This window comes from Sinocyclocheilus rhinocerous, unplaced genomic scaffold, assembly GCF_001515625.1.
Source record: "Sinocyclocheilus rhinocerous isolate Xijiao unplaced genomic scaffold, SAMN03320098_v1.1 scaffold72, whole genome shotgun sequence".
NCBI lineage: Eukaryota > Metazoa > Chordata > Actinopteri > Cypriniformes > Cyprinidae > Sinocyclocheilus > Sinocyclocheilus rhinocerous.
This window is the reverse complement of record NW_015628351.1, coordinates 3,481,827-3,489,713: the sequence shown is the minus strand read 5'-3', so window position 1 is coordinate 3,489,713 and position 7,887 is coordinate 3,481,827. Positions and strand designations below refer to the sequence as shown.

Here is a 7,887-nt window from a genome sequence, read left to right as displayed (position 1 = left end):
CTCCACTATTAACACACACATAATGATTTGAACAAACACCCTAGCAACCGCATAGCAACCCATTGAAATGCATCACTCACATAAGATTTACAAAACACATAGATCCGATTCTAAATTCTGATTGCATGGTGGTTTTCTCTAATTTTTACAGTTTTTCTGAATTGCTAAAACACTAAACCCCAATCTCTGAACCAAATTCTCACTAGCTTAAACCAATTTGTCAAATAAAGCACTCTTTCTGCTAAACCTTAAACACGTTCAGGCAGTTAGGCTCTATTTGCAAATCTCATGCACTCTTTTTTGCAAAACTCTAAACACATTCTCATTCACTTAAACACTTATCACACTGTGATGCATTTGTGCTGCAAAATGCTAAACACAAGCGGCAAAAGTTAAACACAACTAAAGCACAGTTGTCATCGTTTACACACAATGATTCAAAATTGTTCACACTTGTTTCTAATGATGTGATCAAACCAACTGTACAAAATATGAGCCAGTTCAGAGTGCACAAGTGGCACAGGTGACTGAATGATGATATGAACAATAGATGGAAACAATCTGAGAAGGAGAGGAGGAAGAGTACATGTAAGAAGTGGAGGATGAGGAGAGAAAGAGTAAGGTTTAGAGAGTGTTATGAAGGCTGGATCTGTCAGACCAGAGGGTTTTTTCTCTTTGTCTAGCAAAAAAAACATTACTTGTAATGTGGACAAAGTCCTCAGGCCAGATCTCAAGCACAAAGACATGATGCTGAGACAGAATGAATCTCTCCTTGACCCTGATTTTACAATTGCACAACTTACAGTATTTGAGTTTACTGTAACATGCTATTCATTTAGAGTTTTATTTGACCTTTTTGGCCTTTGCAGTTGGACTGCAGTATTTTAGCAGTATCCAAGTGCTGAATATATACAAACATTCAGTACTATTCAATATTCAGCACAATACTATTCTTGCAGTACATACAGTAGGCCTATACAATATATTCACCTTACTCAGTTGCAATTACTATACTTTTTTTACAGAATTGCAAAGTTGTTTACTCAATAGAATATACTGTTTTCTGTAATGTTCTGGATGCTGTGTTCTCCATTTTTCTCTGTAGTGTCTAATGAATGCTCTGTAGTGTTTATTTTATCGACTCGTGTGTGTGATCTGAGAGCACCGTTTGATTTTGAGTGCAAGTGAAATGGTTTTGCAGTGATTGTTTGATTTTGATGCAAGAGTCAGAGGTTTCCTGAATTTACTTTGAGTATTTGGATTTGTGTTTAAGGTTTTGAGAAAATGAGTGATGAGTGATGAGTGACTGTCAGGTTTTGCCTACATTGCGGGGCCTTATGAAGAAGGGGCCCCAATAAGTTCCAAAAGGGCATATCCTACTCATTTTGTCCTGGGAAGAGGGGTTAAAATGTTGTCCCAGGCACTGTGAATTTTAGTGATGCACCACTTCACATGCATTGCGGGGACCAGCCAATGGTCACACGAAAAATGGCTAATTAAACGTATTAAATATTTTTAAATTAAGATCTAAAGTGTAGACATGTTTGTGTGAGGGTTGACAGAAAATATTATTAACGCTGTAGCTATAAACACAACAGAAGTAAATGGAAACGCGCGTGTGTGTGTGTGTGTGTGTGTGAGAGAGAGAGAGAGAGAGAGAGTGAGAGAAAAGGAGAGATAGAGATAGACAGAGCGCGCAAACTGGAGAGGGAGGGAGCGATTCGGTGATCCAGATGAAAGCAGAGATTATTTATTTCTCTGGGGGAGCGAGAGAGAGGGAGGGAGAGACAGACAGCAGCATTGCACGCCGATAGTCTTGTCAGAACTGCGCCGATCTAATGCGTCGCTCACAAACGAGCCATTAACGCTCGCAGTCTTCAAAGTTTGGATTTCCTCATCCATCCCGTGCGTATTCTGTGCCATTCCGAGCAGGTAAAACAACTTTAGATGTTTTGGTATATTGTCTTAAATTTTTCTTTTATGTATTTCCTTTCAAGCCTTTCCTTCCTATCACATATTGGCATCGCAAAACAGGCGGAACATCTGTTTAAACAAACTAAGAGATCACGATTTCTTCCGTTTCGACTCTGTTCAAGTTTATAGATTGCGATGGAATTTGTGAGTGCAGCAGTCGTGAAGATGTCACACAAAACCCAAACCTGTCGATGAACATGTAGGCGCGTGAGGTAAAGATGCTGTTTCTCTGCACTCGATTGCCTCCAGTGTTGTGTGCTTTAATTATCCCTGAAGTAATTAGAGTCCTGACCGCATTTACGTCGAAAAGTTGCCTAACACGTGATTTTTAAGCTATTCTGTAAAAAAAGAAATAAGAGTGAGAGCGTGAAAGAAACAGTTGAGATATGAGATTAGCGACGTCGCATCGCTTCGCCTGAGATTTTTGAAACTGTTTTGAGAGCAGGTGCTCTGAGTAATGTCGAGTAATGTAGCAATAAATAGGCATGCATTCACAGCAAGTCTGGGTTGAAATAACACATTAATTATTAATAACGGACAAATTGTGACATAACGTTCCCCAATGAGTATATTAATGTATTTTTTTTTCATACCGAGTCATGATGATGTGCTTATGCATAAGTAGACTATTATTTGTAGTTGGGCACTTATGTAGTCGTCACATTTTTCCTATTGTCATGTTGTCCTTGCCATTACTGAGATATTCATCCATTTATTGTACAAGTAGGCTTAACCCAAGTGTGGTTTAGAGCTGAGATGAATTCAGGGTCAGTAAAGCCTGTGAGTGTGTATACAGCTTAATTATAATTGTGAGGGCCAAATGTCCTTACAAATGTAGTGAAATAACATGTTTTGCATGTCAAAAACCAAGGACAGTTGGTCTTTACTATTTGAAAGATTGGTTTGCCTAATATCTAATAACGTCAACAGGTTTTAGAGTAGTGTAGGTATAAAAAACATTTATGAGAAGTTTTCACTCAAAAAGTCTGTGTAGGCCTATGTTCTGAATGCATAATAAAATATCCGCATGCTGACATTTTGATGACATGTTTTAATTAAGTCAGTAATATTTGGTTTTGTAACATTTAAATTTATGTCTGTCAAAGCACTGCATTTTTAGAGTTCCACACATCTAGTTCTCTGTCATTACTGTTCATTATTGTTTTCAGTCAGTCATAATAACCAGGGGTCTTCAGCCTTTTTCATGCAAAGGACTTTGTTATGGTGCTTACATTGCAAAGCCATTAACGTACTCATTATTAATGCACAGAGTCTTGCACGGTATGTTTTAATTTTTAAACTTTTAATCGTAATGTGGGAGGAAAAATGAAACATTTAGTTGAACTTTACGGCAATACAAAGACAAAGTTACACACTCTTGTTTTCTTTGAATCTGAGCACACTTGAACCAATCCCATTTGGCATAATCTAAAAGACTTAAAATGTGTTACTGCATTTTTAAATTATTTTTTTTGCTTAATGCATAATTTCATTTTTCCTGGTCTTATAATTAGTAACCCTGTGAAGATGCGCTCTGGCACGTCAAATTGCAATAATTTGTACTATCAATCGCCAGACACACCAAAAGAAATCCAATCTTTTTGTAGACAGAAAGTATCAGACAAATTAGATCTGAGATCTTCACTATAATAACATTTCAGCTAAACTTCTTAAATGAAAACATGAAAATTGAGTATTTGCTGTGTAACAGTATATAGAGTGCCTGTCTACGTGATGGCAGCACTTGCATACAGTAATGCCATGCCTTGCGGAAGCAAAGATCACTGTGGAACCTTCTAGAGCTTTCAGCTGCAGGTCGTAGCTGCTGAAACAGAGAACATTTTACCCCGCGCCACACTTAAACAGTCTTTGCAGCCAGAGAGGTGTTTGTGAAAGTGACAGACGCACCCACAGGTGAGCTGTAAACTTGACTGAAATCTTGCACATCCTTTTAACACATAGCAGCATGATGCAGGATTTCCCAGCTAACACTCATTTACAGGATTTCACAAATGCTAAGCTCTAGAACAGATCTGTTATAAATGGTTAATGACCGTGACGGATTCAAAATCAGAATGTGCCAAAAACCAGCAGTTGAACGGATGGGCAAATGGGCCACAGTGGATTAGCAAGAAAAAAATTTACAAACAAAACAAAAAAACTTGGTAGTATGGATGTGGGATTAGTTTGATTTCAGTGGAATTGCACTGAGAATAAAAGAGACTCTCATCAAATGCAAATACAGTCAATGGTGGTCTAGAATATGCAGGTCTGATTACAGTAAATAATAATAATAATAATAATAATCTTATGCTTGCAAAATAAATAAATTGTTTGTGGAGGATTCAAGTCATCAGGGTCAGCTATGGGGTAGAATTTCTGCCAGGATGTTTTCTGACCTTCTCTTATGTCTATAACTTTTCTTAAGTTATATTAGTGGTATTTTTGACATTAATTGAATAGGACAGTTAAAGAGAGACAGGAAACAGTCGGATACAAGAGAGGAGAATGGGACTCAGAAAGGACCATGAGCCAGGACTTTAACTCGGGTCACCCAAAATGCTGTTGCACCATATATCTGAGCGCTGCCCACAAAAATAAGCTGTGACTACACAGAAAAAATATCTTGTTAAATTTACAGGGAAAAAAAACAGCAGCTGTGCTTGCCAGAAGTTTACCATCGTGGAGAAAAAAAATCATGGAGACAGTGTTTCAGTTACTACTGTGTGGCATATTAGTGCCTGTATATTTTACAACTTAAAACCGAATATTCAATTATATGATATAATGTTACCAAGTTTACTTGAACTCAAAATCTGATTTTTTACTAAAAAATATATTGATAACCACAATAATAATATAGGCAGTAAAACAGAAAGCCATATGACCACATGGGAATGTCATTATACTGTTTTTTACCCAGAATTACATGGTAATTCATAGTTTTTACTTGTAAAAACCATACACATGACAGTATTTTACAGTAAAATTACATATAATGCAAGGTAAACCATTTACAATCACACGTGTATGGAACAGTAACTTAGAATTAACCAGTTTCTAATTTTTATTTTTACTTTATTTTTATTTTAAAATTATATTTAATATATAATTTTTACTGTTTATTTCTGCAAAATGTACAAACAATTTTGCAGTCTACCTAAAACTTAAAGTTGCAATGAAACGGAAGTAGTGACATCTTTTTTTCTGTATTGTGATACAAATGAAACTGATTATTTGAAAGGGAAAAGGGTAGGGACTTGGTTCAATGCATTAGTTGTTGATTAGCTGTTGAGATGTGGCTGTAGATGAGCGTTAACATGAGTGTAAAATGACTGGAAAAGTCCTGTATACATCACCAGAGAGAAGTTTTCACTGGAATATCCAGTTACAACATTTTGATGAAAAATGTCAAGGTCAGAACATTGAAAAAAATTTAAACATATTCACGGATTGGCACCGATAGCTTTGGTGGGCAACGTGCCAACATATAGTCCTGTGTTCGAGTCCCAGCTTGTGGACCTTTCCTGATCTCGTCCCCCTCTCTCTCTTACTTCTTGTCTCGTTACTGTCCTATCTTAATTAATGCAGAAATGGCAAAAATAAATCTTTGGAAATAACATATTTACAGATTAATTGTACAGAGCAAGACGTACAACATGCATTTAAAAAATGCATGCCAGGACTCTAAAGGATGTGCCAGCTGCACATCTGCCTGAAATCGACTGCTTCGACTATTGAAATAGACTATTGCTTGGTCCACTAGGTGGCAGCACTCATTATGACTGCTGCTTTTATGAACTCCTTGAAAAAAAACAGAAAACGTGAAGACAAGGTGAGAAGGTCATAAGGTTCCTGCATTTGTACAGTTTGAATTTGAAACAATATAAAGATGACACAACTGTCATCTGCAGGTCACGTGAAGTAGTCATAGTAAACATGCAACTAATTTACTAACTTTACTATATACAGTATATATATATATATATACTGACAAATGGTCAGTAAAGTTTACTAAAAAGCCTAAAACACTCAACTGCATGCAAGATGTAAAAGCAAACCCCACATTTTTGTAAGACATTTCTCAGCCTTCTCACAAAAGATGCATATTCTCCCATCCAGGGGGGTTAAATCTGTCCAATCGGTGGACTCTCACAAAGGTGGCAATGAAATCAAGTCAAGACAAGTACCCAGACAAGATTAAATCCCCAGCTGAGGTTTCCCAGACGCCCATGAACGTCACTCCCACTTTTTACAGCGACTCTGAATGACGACTTTAGCTCAAAATGACATTAGACACGATCAAAACAAATGTAACACCTTAGACGTAATCCAAGTAAGCAATGTAATGAAAGACACCCATTCACAGTTATATTGACGTAATGGTGCATTGAATTCATATAAAAGCACCCCTGAGTCCGCTGATATGCCGAATGTCAGCATCATTATCTGCGTTTCTACTGGATGGAGCTCTGAATCATTTCAGCCCCCATCCTGCGTTCTATCACCTCCAGATACTCAACAAATTACGCCACTTATAAGAGTAAGTGCTGGCAACCCTCAGCTAGACAGAGTGGCGAACCTTTGCGAGAACATATGCTAGCGAGTTCGCATTTTTCAAATGGCTTGTTATCACAGCGTGGAAACATTATGCTACACCCTCCATAACACTAGTGGAGGGAAATCACAATCAGTGAGTCACAATTGATAAGCAATCGGTTATTTATAAACATGCACAGTTATAAACATGCACAGCGCCCATTAGCACTGTCTCACAACATTGTTTTCACCTCTTGGATGGTGCCAATTAAGAGGTTACTTTAATTTTGGAGACTCATCACAGCAGCTCCCCTCAAGCTCTGAGACAAATATATTCAGTGCAAAATAATGCATTCACATAACCCACCATTTGAGCACGATACGAAGCCTTTCTGTTCAGTTTCCAACCAGTGCAGCATCCAATCCGACTCCTGTGGGCCACCTTGATGCTAGACTACATATAGCAAGCACTTTCAAGTTAGATTCGTACCTTTTGCCCACACACTACACACCTCCCACAGATGCGTTTTGTAAAGTCAGTGTATGGATGGGTGTATTTCAGTACTCCAGGCGTCTAAGTCTCTTGTCCAACATTCAGCTCATAAGCTCAGATGTGCTGTTTGCAATTTTAAACAAATGAAGTAAACGCTTGCTAATCATATCAGCCTACGACAAATGAGCTATTCTCCTCGATGGATTTGTAATCTCCGTAAACACCCTTGCATAATGATAAATGAAATAGGAATCATAAAAGGATCGTGAAACATATTCTCGTAGGTTTTATAGCTCATATCTAATCAGCTTTACAATACCTATAAAATTGTGATTGTGTTATGTGGAGACAGGGTGCTTTAAGACTAAACGTAGACAAACACACAACATTGATCTCATTAGTATTTTTTAGGTATTCAAATGTAATGTTTACATGTGCATTTTCACACGTTAAAATATATATATATGTGAGGTAAAGATGCTGTTTCTCTGCACTCGATTGCCTCCAGTGTTGTGTGCTTTAATTATCCCTGAAGTAATTAGAGTCCTGACCGCATTTACGTCGAAAAGTTGTCTAACACGTGATTTTTAAGTTATTCTGTAAAAAAAGAAATAAGAGTGAGAGCGTGAAAGAAACAGTTGAGACGTAATAATTGACAATAATGTTACTCACAAATATATTATTACAGTATATTTACACAGTTTTAAGTAATAAAATAAAAACTAAATGATTCAGTAATGTTTCAATGATGATGGAATTTTAACTCCTTTTAAAAGTTAGTCTTGGGTAATCAGAATCAGAAAGAGCTTTATTGCCAAGTATGTTTGCACATACAAGGAATTTGTTATAGTGTCACAAGCTTCCAGTACACGGAGACAACA

General features: G+C 37.2%; 1 protein-coding gene across 3 annotated transcripts in view; it reads left to right on the top strand.

Annotated features, from left to right (window-relative positions):
• Positions 1-1,733: 1,733 nt before the first annotated feature.
• Positions 1,734-7,887, top strand: part of LOC107737586 (caM kinase-like vesicle-associated protein) — a 39,930-nt gene continuing 33,776 nt past the window's right edge. For all 3 annotated transcript variants that reach the window (XM_016549137.1, XM_016549136.1, XM_016549134.1), the window contains exon 1: positions 1,734-1,932. The gene's annotated coding sequence lies outside the window, so the exon portion shown is untranslated. The remainder of the gene's footprint in view (positions 1,933-7,887) is intronic.